This window comes from Eptatretus burgeri, chromosome 7 (genome assembly GCF_056783735.1).
Source record: "Eptatretus burgeri isolate ZD-2024b chromosome 7, Ebu_testis_v1, whole genome shotgun sequence".
NCBI classification, from domain to species: Eukaryota; Metazoa; Chordata; class Myxini; order Myxiniformes; family Myxinidae; genus Eptatretus; species Eptatretus burgeri.
Window position 1 is genome coordinate 50374886 of NC_140967.1, and position 14205 is coordinate 50389090.

At 40.7% G+C, this 14205-nt stretch overlaps 1 long non-coding RNA gene across 20 annotated transcripts in view; it reads right to left on the minus strand.

The window, feature by feature from the left end:
• Positions 1 to 14205, minus strand: part of LOC147023245 (uncharacterized) — a 232480-nt gene that overhangs the window by 55104 nt on the left and 163171 nt on the right. For 19 of the 20 annotated variants that reach the window (XR_015060093.1, XR_015060088.1, XR_015060101.1 and 16 more), the window contains one exon: positions 5694 to 5796. The exons of the other annotated variant lie outside the window; for it this stretch is intronic. This is a non-coding gene — a long non-coding RNA (uncharacterized LOC147023245). The remainder of the gene's footprint in view (positions 1 to 5693; positions 5797 to 14205) is intronic. 20 annotated transcript variants of the gene reach the window in all.

Genomic DNA, 14205 nt, shown 5'->3' on the forward strand with positions numbered 1-14205 from the left:
AATACATGAATGTCAACTCCACAGATTTAACAAGTTAAACACAATAAGATGAAAATATTGAGGGAGAATAAAAACAAAAAATTACCCCCGTGTGGGGGTGACGGTCATCTCTAGAATACCACAAGTTCTCAATGTTCAGTTTAGGTAACCGCGAAACGGTCCAAACTAAGCGTTTAGATTGAAATAGTTCACAGAGATACACTAGGATAATACTCCTAATGACATAATTAATAAATATGTATTGTTCATTTAGTACCCGGAGTAACACATCAGAATCACCAGTAAGTGCAATACGTGGTTTTCCAGTCCGTCCACTCTCTGGATATGTCTCTGGGGACATTTCACTTCCGGTTGTAGAAAAAAAAACGAAACAATAGGCTTAGCTCTCGGAGATTATGATAATCCTGAAGATTATTCTTCACTGATTATAATGCAACTTTCAGAATGAAAATTGGTCAAGTATTGAGAGATATTGAGGTTTGAAAAATCGTTAGAGCGAGCAAATTCATTAATTATTAATTCCACAGAAGTTTTGTGACACTGCACAAAGTAACATGTCAGGTATGAAAAAACATTTTGTACGCCAGATTCATTAATTATTAATTCATTAATTATGGAACGTACTCATTGATATATTAATCAGAAAGCCCGAAGCATGCAGCATAATTTATCATTTATCCCCTCATCCGGGATCCGTGGCCTCGCCACACAGCCTGCAGCCCTATGTCCGCCAGTGATTATGTTAGATATCGGCACGATCGAGAGGAGCCTGCGAATTATCCCTGCTGATGCACTGAATTGATGCAATCGTTCAGCCAGAATATTCGTTGTCAAGATGTTGCGTGATTAAATCACCAATAGAGTCACTCGAATTTATACCGCCGACTTACTTCTTAACAATCACCTTCGCTTCAGAAACCACAGTCAATCTGAACCACGCTGGTCACTGCTCAGACACCATGACCGGACTACTGTGCAGTTCTACTGCGCAGTTTGGTTAAAGATGACTCGTCATTTTGGCACGCGAACGAAATTATATTTTGAAAATAAATGGCGACGTTTACATTTCGGGTTTTGAAACTTTTGCACCTTCGGCGGAAAATGTATCAATATAAAAGGCTAAAAATGTGTTTTATATTTATATTTCATTTCTCCTTCCTTCCTTCTTTGCGAATCGCATTGGCGTTTTTGGCCATCTTCCAGATCACGTGACGATCAAACGGGAAGGAAATTCAAAAATCTGTCTGGTTGGATACAAGATAATATTTTTTACTATCATAATCAATAAACAGTTGCCGAATATCTTGTAAAATGGCAGACTAGATAGGTTTTGAAAATGGCGATTTTTATAACTTACGTGACCTCGTGACCTCGTCCCTGACCTTGAACCCGGACAAAAGTTATATCGTTGTGCAACACTCATCGACCTCTACCCACATACTAAGTTTCATCAAGATGGGAAAGAAAAATTGTTGACGGACGTACGGACGGACATTTGGTCCGGCTTTATAAGGTCATCTCGGTAGAGATGACCTAAAAAGGGGGAGGGAGAGACGGTTCCCATGATCAATGTATGAACTGAGGCATATTCAATAAAAGTATTTTGGTTACACGCCATTTCATTGTTCTTCTCAAGAAGACAAAATAAAAAAATAACACATCAGTTCAGTGTGACCACTCCTCATTTTCATAAATGGCAAGGTGAGCCAATGAAAAAAGCCAAGAATTCACACGGTTTCGGAAAAGCGATGATAATAGAAAACCTATACGCCAAGAAAACCTAGAGAAAACCAAGACGCCAAGGTGAACAACGAATAGTCAAGATCTTGTGAAAAAAACCAAGGAGTGGTCACACTGCATCACTCACCTGTAACCTTATACATGGTTACGTTAATCTTCTTGATTTTCTGCCTCTTTATTCAAACATTTTGGGGTCTTCAAATTATGCTGCTGTGCAATGATGAGGAATATTTTTGTGAATTATGGCACTGGTGATTAAAAACAAACAAACAAACAAACAAAAGAAAGAGGAATCACAGCCTTAATTGGAAAGTTACAGAGCAACATGATTGAAGGTGTTATAACACCATGCTGATGAAGTCATCACCTACTTCAATACTATGTCAAACATTATAATTACAATTTCATCTTTGGATCGCCACACAGATGTGTAAACATCTAAGACTGCTTAAAAGCATCAATAGGTTCGCTTTTATAGCACTCTTGTTTCATGCAGCTGAATTTAATTTCATAAATGCAATGTAAAAATACTGTTAATCGCAAAGGCTGTAACATAATTTGTATTGCATTATCAGTCGTTTGCTGCAATCTCATAAAATACTCAAACAATCCCCCAAAATAGGGAAATCCACGAAAATGTGGATATTTTCATGGTGTGTGTGTGTGTTTTGAAATTAAAGGGGAACTAAAACACTCAGCCCACCTCAACACAAATCTATCCCTCGATACCCCTCAAATAGATATGATGTCTCTTTCCGATTTTTTATTTTTATTTTTTGTATACTTTGTCGAGGCTTGTATGAGAGCGAACACACAACACACAGCAAGGGGGGTATAGGACAAGAGGGGCAGGAGTGGGAAAGACAAAACAATGGGGAACAGAGACATTCGGAGATCTGTGGAAGGGAGAGGGATGGGGTGGGGAACATGGGGAATAGAAGATGGACATTACAGGGACTTTCAAGAAGGAAAGCAGGGAATTTGAAGGAGGTGGGCTTGGGTGGATTATCGGGGGTAGAAAAGATCGAGGATTTGGATGGGGGATGATAATAGGTGGTGGTGAACAGCTGTTTTGAAGGCCTGGAGGGAAGAATGGGATTGAAAAGAATGAGGGAATTTATTCCAAAGGTGGGAAAAAAGAGCAATGAAAGAGTGAAGGTGAGCAATGATTCGTGATTTTGGTAGTTTTACCAGAAGGGGATTGTTGGCGGACCTTGAGCGTCCTGCGGAAATGTGGTGGAGACAAATCCCAGAGAGAGCAGGGGGGGAGCGAGGCTGGAGTGGAGACAGTAGAAGACAGAAAGACCACCTACCAGCCTGCGATGAGAGAGTGAGAGGCCCAAGGACTCAGCCTCATCGCGGGAGATGCCAATGAGCCGAAATACCTTGGTTTCCACAGCATGAAGCCGAGAAAGGTGGAAGGCAGGAGCACCAGCCCAGAGGGGAGCGCAATACTCCATCAGGCTGCGGACGAAATGTTTGCAAGTGGTCAGGAGCTCAATTTCCGATTTATAAAGAAAATAATTTTGCGATTAAAAGTCAAAATCTTCTTCTACTTCATGATTATCCGTGATGTAACACCTGGAAGTCGACCGCCACATTCGTATTGTCTCCAGGTTACACCGCAATAAGATTTAACTCAAACGGCAAATAATTTTCGATTTTCCACAAATATGCCGAGTTGATGCATCTTTGGTGGTTGCAGTAATACAAACTGAGATGGTTTCCTGCTACACCAATGGCCGAAAGACTCTAAGTTTGCCAAAGTTGGACGAGGTTTGTCTGAAATACCAAAATGTGGATCGAGCCTACAGAATGTTCGCTTTTGTGCTCAGAACATCTTACAGAGCAATGTTATGAAACAAGAGATGGCTAGATCTTGTGGTTATCTGCCACGATCGAGAGAGGATGCTATCCCCACTATGAAGCTGAAGAAACAGCTGTCGCTCGAAACTGTAACACCATCTCTATTGAGTAACCAGCACATGTACACGGACTATTTGAGCGGTGAATCGAACACCTGTTGCTATTGCCAGGCAGTTACCACAAGAGCACCTGAAAATAATTATCTATTATCAACACAGTGCTTCAAGTCAAATGAACCACCATCAATTTATAGTGAAGAGCAAGTATGTATGTATGTATGGATCATCATCTACTCCTCAAAGAGGATTTGATCGAGGAAGTGAAAACTTTCAGGGTGCCCCCACCCCCCCCGAAACCCCTCCACAATCAACCATCACTTCCATTATCCCCACAACCATCCTACAACCTCTCCCTCCACCATCCCCCATCAATTATTACCCTAACAATACCCATCACCACCACACCCTCTACCCCCCTGGCACCATCCCACATCACCCCCACAATGCCCACCACCATCCCACACCCCCTACCCTACACCATCCTCCAACAATTCCCCATCAGCCATCACCCTGACAATACTTACCATCCCACACCCACCTTTGCCCCCTCAACCATCACCCCACCCCCTATGCCGAGCACCACTCCCCCCCCCTCGACTGGGGCAGGACATTGACATGGCATGACAGCATGGACACGATACAGCATGGACACAACACATTACAGACACAGCACGATCACGGAAAAGAAGCAGCGGTGGTAACAGATACAAATAGCATCCCGAGAAAGTATGAAATGGGACGATCCTGTAACATACAAGACACCGAGTCAGCCTGCGATAGTGGGACAAAGCATTCGTTGCCCATTTTGTCCACAGTGTCCGAGTGTGCCTGGGCGGTGTCAGTGCCCGTGCCCATGCTGTATCGTGTCCATGCACTGCCGCGTCCTTGCTGTGTTTCTGCTAGAGTAGTGTAACTGATTTATTATCTTCCCCACTGATGGAACTCTGGTAGCTTGTACCTGTTGCTGTGTTTGAGCCAAGGGAGTCACTGCTGAAATCTATCTATCCGGGTTCGTCCCGACACCTTTGTTCCTTTCGCATTTCTTTCTACTTTTTCACAATTCTCTTTATTCATTATGATTCTTGATTTTTCTTTGCTTTTATATCTTTAACTCTTCATTTCTCTTTCTTTATCTATCTGTTGAAGGAGAAGTGAATTCTTGCAGAAAATTTTCTGTAAGGCTCACTTGGCTGCACCTGGATGGGTTTGTGGGTAGTGGAGTAGCAGCTAAAACCTGAATCCTATCCAGGTTACTCCTGATGACTCCATCTTTGCTCTTTGCTTATTAGGGTTCCCTTTGATGACTCCAATGCAGTATTTGGTCTTCCGTTTGATTATGAATTAATACAAACTCTTTAATAAACTGTCACTTGAATGGAAAAACAAAACCTTCCAATCTGTAGTGAACATGCGGCTGCATTTTCATCGTCACTAACACCTCCATTGTCACCATCTTCGTCCAAATCACTCGCATAAGGCTCAAAACGATATGGCTCCATAATCCCCACAAAAGCATTTCCATCACTCATTTTGTCTCCAATAGTTTCTTGAAAAACCCCACTGATTAGTTTCAACATCCTGAGAACCTTCAGAGTTGCTTATGACGGATGATGGTGGAATCAATATCAGAATCCGAGCTCGAAATACACTGTTTCTCGATGTGAGCCGCCATTTGGATCAAGGTTGGTTGAAGGTGTGACGTCACTGGCGAAAATCGACACTTTGGGGCTTTTTTTGACACTTTGTGATTGTCAAAAATAATTTTAAAAAGTGTTATCTTCAAATTAGACAGTGATTAATGATTTTCAATGGTTTCCAGAAAAGAATAATTGCATTTGTGTTCACTTTTAACATCATTTACAGCAATCATTTTAGGAATAGCCAACACTACAATTCATAAATACAATTGTCAAGCGTGTGTGCGTGCGTGTGTGCGTGCGTGTGTGCGTGCGTGTGTGTGTGTGTGTGTGTGTATGTGTATGTGCATGCATGTGTACACGTGTCTGAAAGCACTGTGTAAATGTTCACCTGTCAAGCAGTTCAGCTCGGTGGAAATCTGTTCCCACTTCTTATATAGCCAAACAATTGCACTCCTCTCCTAACTTGCAGAATTGTTTCGCACTCATTTCATCTGAAAAGACAACATACACTACATGAGGTTAGATTTCTCCAATTTCCAAAATCTTCTTCTTCTTCTTCTTCTTCTTCTTCTTCTTCTTCTTCTTCTTCTTCTTCTTCTTCTTCTTCTTCTTCTTCTTCTTCTTCTTCTTCTTCTTCTTCTTCTTCTTCTTCTTCTTCAACGGCCACAATTATTCCCACGTCCTTGTGAGATTGACCGAAGGAAGCTTGGCCCAAGTCATTTCACAAACTGGGTGACCAGGCCTGATGTTCGACTAAGGTTTGGACAGGAATTTTGAATTTCTTCAGGTTGCCGGCGATAGCTTGCCTAATCTTCATGAAGGATACCATGGGATCTTTAACATGCACCAACTAATGCCGGCAGACAGGACTCCCAGTTTAACGTCTATCCGAGGGACAACACACACATTGATGAATCACCATGCCTGTGAAACACCAGGATGACAGTTTATAGCTGGGTCGAGATTCAAACCCAAGCTATACAGCTGAGAAGCAAGTGTGATTCCATTCGTTGACATGCACATTTCAAATCACAATCCCTGAGAAAAGCAATGTTTAAGTTAACCAATGTTTATTCTCCCTCACACCTTAATAAAATACCAACAATTTGATTTTAAGAGTAAAAGAAAAAAAATGAAGACAAATGCTGTATTTTGTTTTCAGAAATAAATGCACTGCAGATCTTGACATTATAAAGTTAAATAAATTGTGTGATAAAACGAATCTTTACAAGCCAGCCATAAAACAGTCACAAGCAAATGGAAGCAAGTTGTCCTTTCTTAAGGGTCAATCTAATTAAAACTCTGTAACCAATGAAAAAAAAAGCATTGCACTTTGTGTTGGGGCAAGGTCAAATATGAGGACAATGGCATCAGGGTTTTAGACAAATCAAATCACATGATGAAATTTCTCTGGCAGCAGAGATATGCCACAACAGCTGAGGTCAATGCTTATACCCTTCACTCCTCAAGGACAAGGAATTCATAGCAAAGACCAACTCATCTTACTACTACTCAAAAGACCAAGACTATCTTACCACTCCCCCAACCCCCCCCCCCCCCCCGCACACACACACACACACACACCTCCCCATTACCACCACCACCAGCTCCCACAATGTCACGTTTGTGTGTGCTACAAATTCCTGATGGGCCACTGAAACCAAATCAGGATGGCGACACCACCACATGAAGAAGGATGTGCATTTCCTGTGTGACCCATACACTTGCCTGCATGAATTATCTCTATTATAATACCAAGCTTGCACACTAAAAACTCGGCTCGCTGTTACATGATCCCAATGAAATTGCTGTGGCACTTAGCAGACATGCCAACAATGTTTGGGAAGTCTTGGCGTTCCATAGTACCACTTGCATTTTGCACAATGCATATTTTTGTCATTCCCCGTGTACGGTCTGTCGTCTGCTACCAGCAATGTTGTACTGCTATCCCGTGCATGTGCACGGGTATCACTAGTATTCATATATTGTCACCACCTCATTGCTGCTTCACTCCCACCAGGTTCTTATAGTGACAGCAAATCACATGTAAACAGGTCTAGTATGTGTGCATTTTGCCATTGCAATGCATAACAAAGAAACAAAGCATGATTAGTCTGTCTTCTTCTCTGGGTTAGTCAATACAGGATTTGTTTGCTGCATACACTCCTGAAAAGCTAAAGCTCTCTGTGTCGATGCCTGTGTGGCGCTGTCTCTCCTCTCTACTTCTTTCCTTCCCCAACTCCACCTCAAACAAATGCGAAAGGAATCAAATGATACTTCAACAAATAAATAACTGAAACTGAGTGGTGAATGTATCATGAGCACAATAAACAGTCACATTAAAATGCAAAAGAAACATGAACAGATTGTCCAAAGGACTCATATTTTACAAGTGAGCTCTTTGCTTTATACAGGTTCTCAATGTATGACTGCATAATACAATTCCGATGTCTGGTATTACACCAAATAATTCAGCCAGGTCGCTTGCTCACAATTTCTTATTGAAGCACATCCAGCCTCAAAAAATGTTCAGCTCTCAGTTTCTGGTCATAGAATGTGGAGAGCACTTGCTTCGTGATACAAGGAACTTAAACGAAGGAGGTGGCCATTAGGCCCATCAACCTTGAGCAACCATGCCAGCAGGTTAGTACTCCCCCACCTCAACTACTGTACTTCCGCATACCTATCCATCTCAATTTATAGGGAAATCGGTCTTGGCATTCAAGAAGACCCCTACCTCCGATTCAAGAAGACCCTCCAAGTGAAAGACCCCTGCCTGATTATCATCACAACTCTCCTCTTCTTTACCCTTACATTGTGACCCCTTGTCCTGTCAGTGTCTATTCTGCTGAAAAATTCTGCCTTATTACTTGCAAAATCAAAGATTTTTCAACTTTATTGTTTCGTCAATTTTTTATTCTGTCTGTCTATTTGTTTGTCTGTCTGCTTATCGCCTACAGGTCACAATTCTAAACCGATAGTCATTAAACTTTACCAAGTTGTAGAGGTAGTCTCAATTGAGAAGCCCATTGATTTTGAGGTCAAAGGTTATCTTGAGGTCAAATTTCTAAAATCATATTTCATCTGATTGACTTGAAATTTGAACAAGATTTGCATATTGCGTCACTGGATTGGGAAACCAACTATTTTTGATGTCAAAAGGTCAAAGGTCAACTCAAGGTCAAACTTATAAAATCTATTTTTATCTGAAAAATCATCATATTTCATTTGATTGACTTGACAATCAAACAACAATTGCAGAGTGCATTACTCTGAATTGGGAAAACAACTATTTTTAAGGTCAAATGGTGAAAGTCAACCCAAGGTCAAACTTCTAAAATCACCAAATTTCATCTGAAAAAAAATCATCATATTTCATCCGATTCACCTGAAAATTAAAGAGCAACTGCACAGTGCATCACTGAATTGGGAAAGCAACTGTTTTTGAGGTCAAAAGTCAACTCAAAGTCAAACTTCTAAAATCATCAATTTAAATCCGAAAAATAATCACTTTTCATCCGATTGACATGAACTTTGATCAAGATTGTCAATTTTAATCTTAATGAAATGGAAAATTTGATGTATCCATGGCAACCTTTGGAGAGGGGGGGGGTGGATTTTGCACGACATCTGCATGACGCTTTTTCTTGTTACCTCGGACACCGAATGTGAAGAAGGTTATGCTATGTTTTGTAATTATGTCTGTTTGCTTGTCTGTTTTAGTCAGGGATCCAAACTCAGAAAGGCCGCTATTTTACGAGTTACCGGACACCGCTTCCTATACTTTGCAGGCCCCATTTTTTTCTTTAGTTTAGTGTCTTAGGATTAATAATCAAGAGGCCTGCTCGGTCATCTCGATTGCGAACATCTCACAAATTGTATTTGAACATATATACCCACCAAAAAATGAGTGCGATTTTCGGTATCACTAATTTTTCAAAAAACGTTTCATAAGTTCTTCAAATATCAAATTAGACAGTTGATTTCAACCCCTAGTAAGGACGTTGGCATGGTCTTTCATATGCTGAGGTCACATGTGTCAAATTTCGTCAATTAGAGGTTGAAAAAAAATTAAGTTTCAGTGCAAATTGACCCTCAAAAATAGCTGAATCAGCAGTAAATATGTTTTCATTCATCTTAAACTTGATTTTGTGCTCTCAAAATAACTTCTCGTAGATACAGTAGAGTCAATTAATACTCATTTAGAATATATATGTATTTGTTACCAATTACCTACCCTAAAATAGTGAATACAATGAAATTTACTATAATAAAGATTTTTGAAAAAAAAAATGTGACCAGCCGAAACCAAGTAAGGTAGCATATTTTCGACCTCATGAGATGGTCCTCCCAGCACCCTTTTCGTTCTGCTGCTATATGCTGTTTGAGGAGGAGTACCATGTTGATGTACATAATCCAAAGCTTGGCTGTTGGCGAGTTGCACAGTGTATTTTCAAAATCCGACAACAACTTTTGAACATCGTCTGCAACTGCGATCATCTCGGCTTGTGCCTGCAATGCGGCTGTGGTGTCTTCATGGGCTACTGCTTCTGCTAGCTTACGAATAGCTGCGTTGAGTGACGCCATCACATCAAGATAAACACCAGGTTCGTCCAGAGTCCATGATTCAAAAGCTTCCCAGTACAGCTCCAGCATAGTAGACATCACCAGAGTATGACATCGTACCATCTTGTACTTGCCAGCCATGAACTTGTTCATGGTTCCACCGAGAAACACCTTGGCTTCCACAATGAGAGTTTCAATACCAGAGGACTTAAAGAGTTTGCCAAGAGCTCCGAGGAAGTTGCTAGCTATATGGAAGCCCCCCCATACGTAGTATCAGATGTTTATATTTATCTGGCTTCTTCTTTTAAAGTCTGAGGTTTATTTCGTATATGGCTTGGTCGCACATCAGTACACAATGCTGTTGGCCTAGTGCTTGTGTGACTGTAATACAGTATACAACTGAAGCTTCAACGACATCAGGTTTTGTTGGAGATTCTGGGAAGAATGGCCCATACCCAATCAATGTCTGTGATGTGCTCTCCTCCACCAAAAGGCATGAAAGGCATTCCATGAGATGATGCTGTCATGGTCAACAGTTTGAAAACAGTCGTTTTGTATCAACTGCCAAGAAACTGTGTGGTCTGATAATAAATTAGTTGCATGTTCTTCGTGTGTCAGGCTTACACCACTCATAGAACGACTACGCTGTCGATCTTGCAATTTCAAACCACTGTCTTTGGTATGGAAGGGCTGAATCCCTGTACAAAAAGCTTTTCTGGATTTAGCTAATGGTACTGAAGCATTGGTACTTGAGAGATCATCCGTATTTCTTGGATATTGGTAGATGTTGTGCGTTGTCCCATGCATTGTGCTACCATCTGGAGTGTGCTCGTGAAAATCCAAGTTGTCAATGGCGCAATGAGTGAATAGTCCACTTTTTAAATTATATGGAATTAATGGCTTGTCTTGTTCTGGTTCATCAGTGGGTTGTGCCATAGTGGTGATGTACCTCTGTGCGTCTTGATAGCTTATACTATTTCCAAAATGGTTCATCATTGTTACGATCTCTTTACTCCTTGTTTGTTTCAATACATGGAATGCTGATCCAATGTGCTTTGGATTTGGAGTGTTTGCCACAGCTGCACTGATATATTGGGCCAAATTGAGGACTTTCTTGCATTCCTGCTCTTTCAGTTGCACTCTCGTGTTAGGGTCTGTAAGTTCAGGTGTTGCATCAGTAATCAGCCAGGCCACATGGTTATACAGCGATACAGGTAGACGTTCATTCGCAGCGTCAAATGTTATCTGCATAGATGTGTCGATGTCTTCTTTTCTGTTTTTCTTTAGCTGCGAAGCTGTCGCCTTGATATCTGTTTGTAAGGACTTGGCAGAAAGGTACAAGGTGATATTCCTTTCATGAATACCGTTCGATTCAGTAGAGTTGTCTTCACTCTCATCAGCATTTTCTTCGGGACTTATTTCATCTTTCATACTGGCGACTTTTGCAAGAAGATATCCTATTGACATATCTGATGAACAGACTATAGAGGATTGTCCTCTCTGTGGTACGATCATGATGGGTGAACCATGTTGTCTGTAGTAGTGCTCAATCTTCTTTTTGATAGATGATGATTGAGAAGAGCTCAGGGAGGCCCCACTGTCTGACAACCAAGCCCTGTACTTGTCACGCAGAGAACTTAAGAAGATGATGTTGTTCGGATCATAGGACAATGCGCCATCTATGTAGGAGGACAATGCGCCGCCGTCGGTTTCTTCACTTGTGTTGGATACATGTGACTTCATTTTCTGTGCGACCGTTTTTTTGTTTGTGTAGGCATTTCGGCACTTGGCATGACACAATGGACCATTAGACAAAAAATCCTCCTCGCCTGCAGTGATTTCATCTTGCAATCTGAGCGCCGTATCATCGAGTCGGTGGGTTACTGCATATAAAAATGATTGGAATCCCTTCTCGGTTAGTTTCTGTACTGTCTCAGCCGAGGACTGCTGGCAGATCACACATCGACCAAAGTCAGTGGACTGTCGTTTTTTCTTGCGTTCAGGTTCAGCCATTGTTCACACCTGCAAGGATGTAATTTAAATGTTCATTCACATGAAGGCATATGCATGTTAAATCAATAGATGTGTTAGTTCTTAATTATTTTATTTACAATCTTAACTAACTGTATACTTGTAATCGCGGGTCCCATCTTCCGGATCAATAGGTAGATACACGATGTACTAAGTATGTGTCTGTGGAGTGTAGTACTGCTATGCAACACACAACCTAATATACATATAATAATGTCTAAACGATCATAATCTGTAATAAATATGTGTTAGAAACCTGTTGCTCATGTTGCGTGCACATCCAAACCACCATTCTAGCAAGAAAAAAGTGTGGTTTACCGTTATCTGCAAAATAATGTTCATTGTATATACATGTTATATGTATGTGTATGAACACATGTACATGTATTTATATTCGGTATTATTATTATTATTATTATAATGACGACCAGTGGTCCCTATTGCATGTACTATGTTCCTTTGACAACATAATAATAATATTAGTTGTTTAGTTGATTTTAAGACAAATTAAAACAATATTTATTGCTGATTTAGCAAATTTTGCAGACAATTTTGACTGAAAAATAATTTTTTCAACCTCAAATTGGCAACACTTGACACATTTGGCCTCAGCATATGAAAGATCATGCCAAAGTCCTTACTAGGGGTTGAAATTAACTGTATAACTTGATATTTGAGGAAATTATGAAACATTTTCTGATAAATTAGTGATACCGAAAATCGCACTCATTTTTTGGTGGGTACCTATGTTCAAATACAATTTGTGATGCGTTCGCAATCGAGATGCCCGAGCAGGCCTCTTGATTCTTCATCCTGAGACACCAAACTAAAAAAAAAAACGAGGCCTGCAAAGTATAGGAAGTGGTGTCCGGTCCATCTCAAAATCATGGGTCTGGATCCCTGACTATTTGTTTGTGTGCAGGATATCTCAAAAAGTGTGGACGAATCTGGATGAAATTTTGTGGAGAGATTTGGTGTGCGATAAGGACAAAGGGAATATATTTTGGTGAAGATGTGGATCCGCCTGCCAGAATTTTTTGAAATGATTTTTCACCATTGAGACAGGGCCAAAATGATGTATAGCACGGTATCTCAAAAAATTGTTGACAGATTTGGATAAAACTTGGTGGACGTGTTGGGTGTGTGACAAGGAAGAATTGCTTCAATTTTGGTGAAGATCCGAATCAGGATAAGGATCTGATTACTTTTTAAGTGATTTTTCACCACTGAGAGACAGAGCCAAAAATGATGTATAGCATGATATCTCAAAAAGTTGTGAATGGATTCAGACCAAACTTAGTGGACAGGTTGGGTATGTGACAAGAAAGAATTCATTAAATTTTGGTGAAGATCCGAATCCGGATCCGAGAAGTTTTCTAAGTGATTCTTCACCATTGAGAGATCGGGTAAAACAAATATATAGCACGATATCTCAAAATGTTGTGGATGGATTTGGATGAAACTTGGTGGACAGGTTGGGTGTGTGACAAGCACAAATTGATTCGATTTTGGTGGCGATCCGAATCTGGATCTGGATACGAGAATTATTTAATCTCGAAGTAATTCTTCACCATTGAGAGACTGGGCCAAAAACGATATAGTACTGCATTGCATGATATTTCAAATATATACTGTAATGGGCTTGATATGTTCTTTTGGGTCAGGCATTGCGTGGCGGAGGTATGTGCTCTATTGAGTGCCCTTCTAATTTTGTCTTTATCCTTCATTATCCTGAACATCTCCAACAGATCCACAAGCAATCGTCGCCTATCTCATGTAAAACACCCTGCCTCTTTCAACCGCTCCTTATAGCTGAATACAGCTAGGTCTGGGGTCAATCTAGTGACTCCACACTGCACCCTCTATGAATCTCTGGAAACTATGCCCTTCCTCCAATGTGGTGAAGAAAACGACACACAATATTCCAGATGAGGCCTTAATAAATTCCTATCCAGAGTTAACACGACCTCTTTTCATTTCTAACTTATCCCCCTGTGAATGCAATCTAAAACCTGATTAGCTGCACCGATGGTTGCCTGGTATTGTGTGTGCTGTCTGTTTACCCCTCCCCCAACCACCAACCACATATATTGCCCTCCAACACACCCTTTCTCTTGTGTCACATGCTGTCACCTTACATTATATAATCCTTTTTTCATTTTTATTACTGAACTCAGACTCGGTGGTGTTATGGTTAGAGTGTCCGCTCCGAGTCTGGGAGCTCCAATATACATACATATATATATATATAGAGTGGGGAGAACAAGTATTTGATACACTGCCGATTTTGCAGGTTTTCCCAC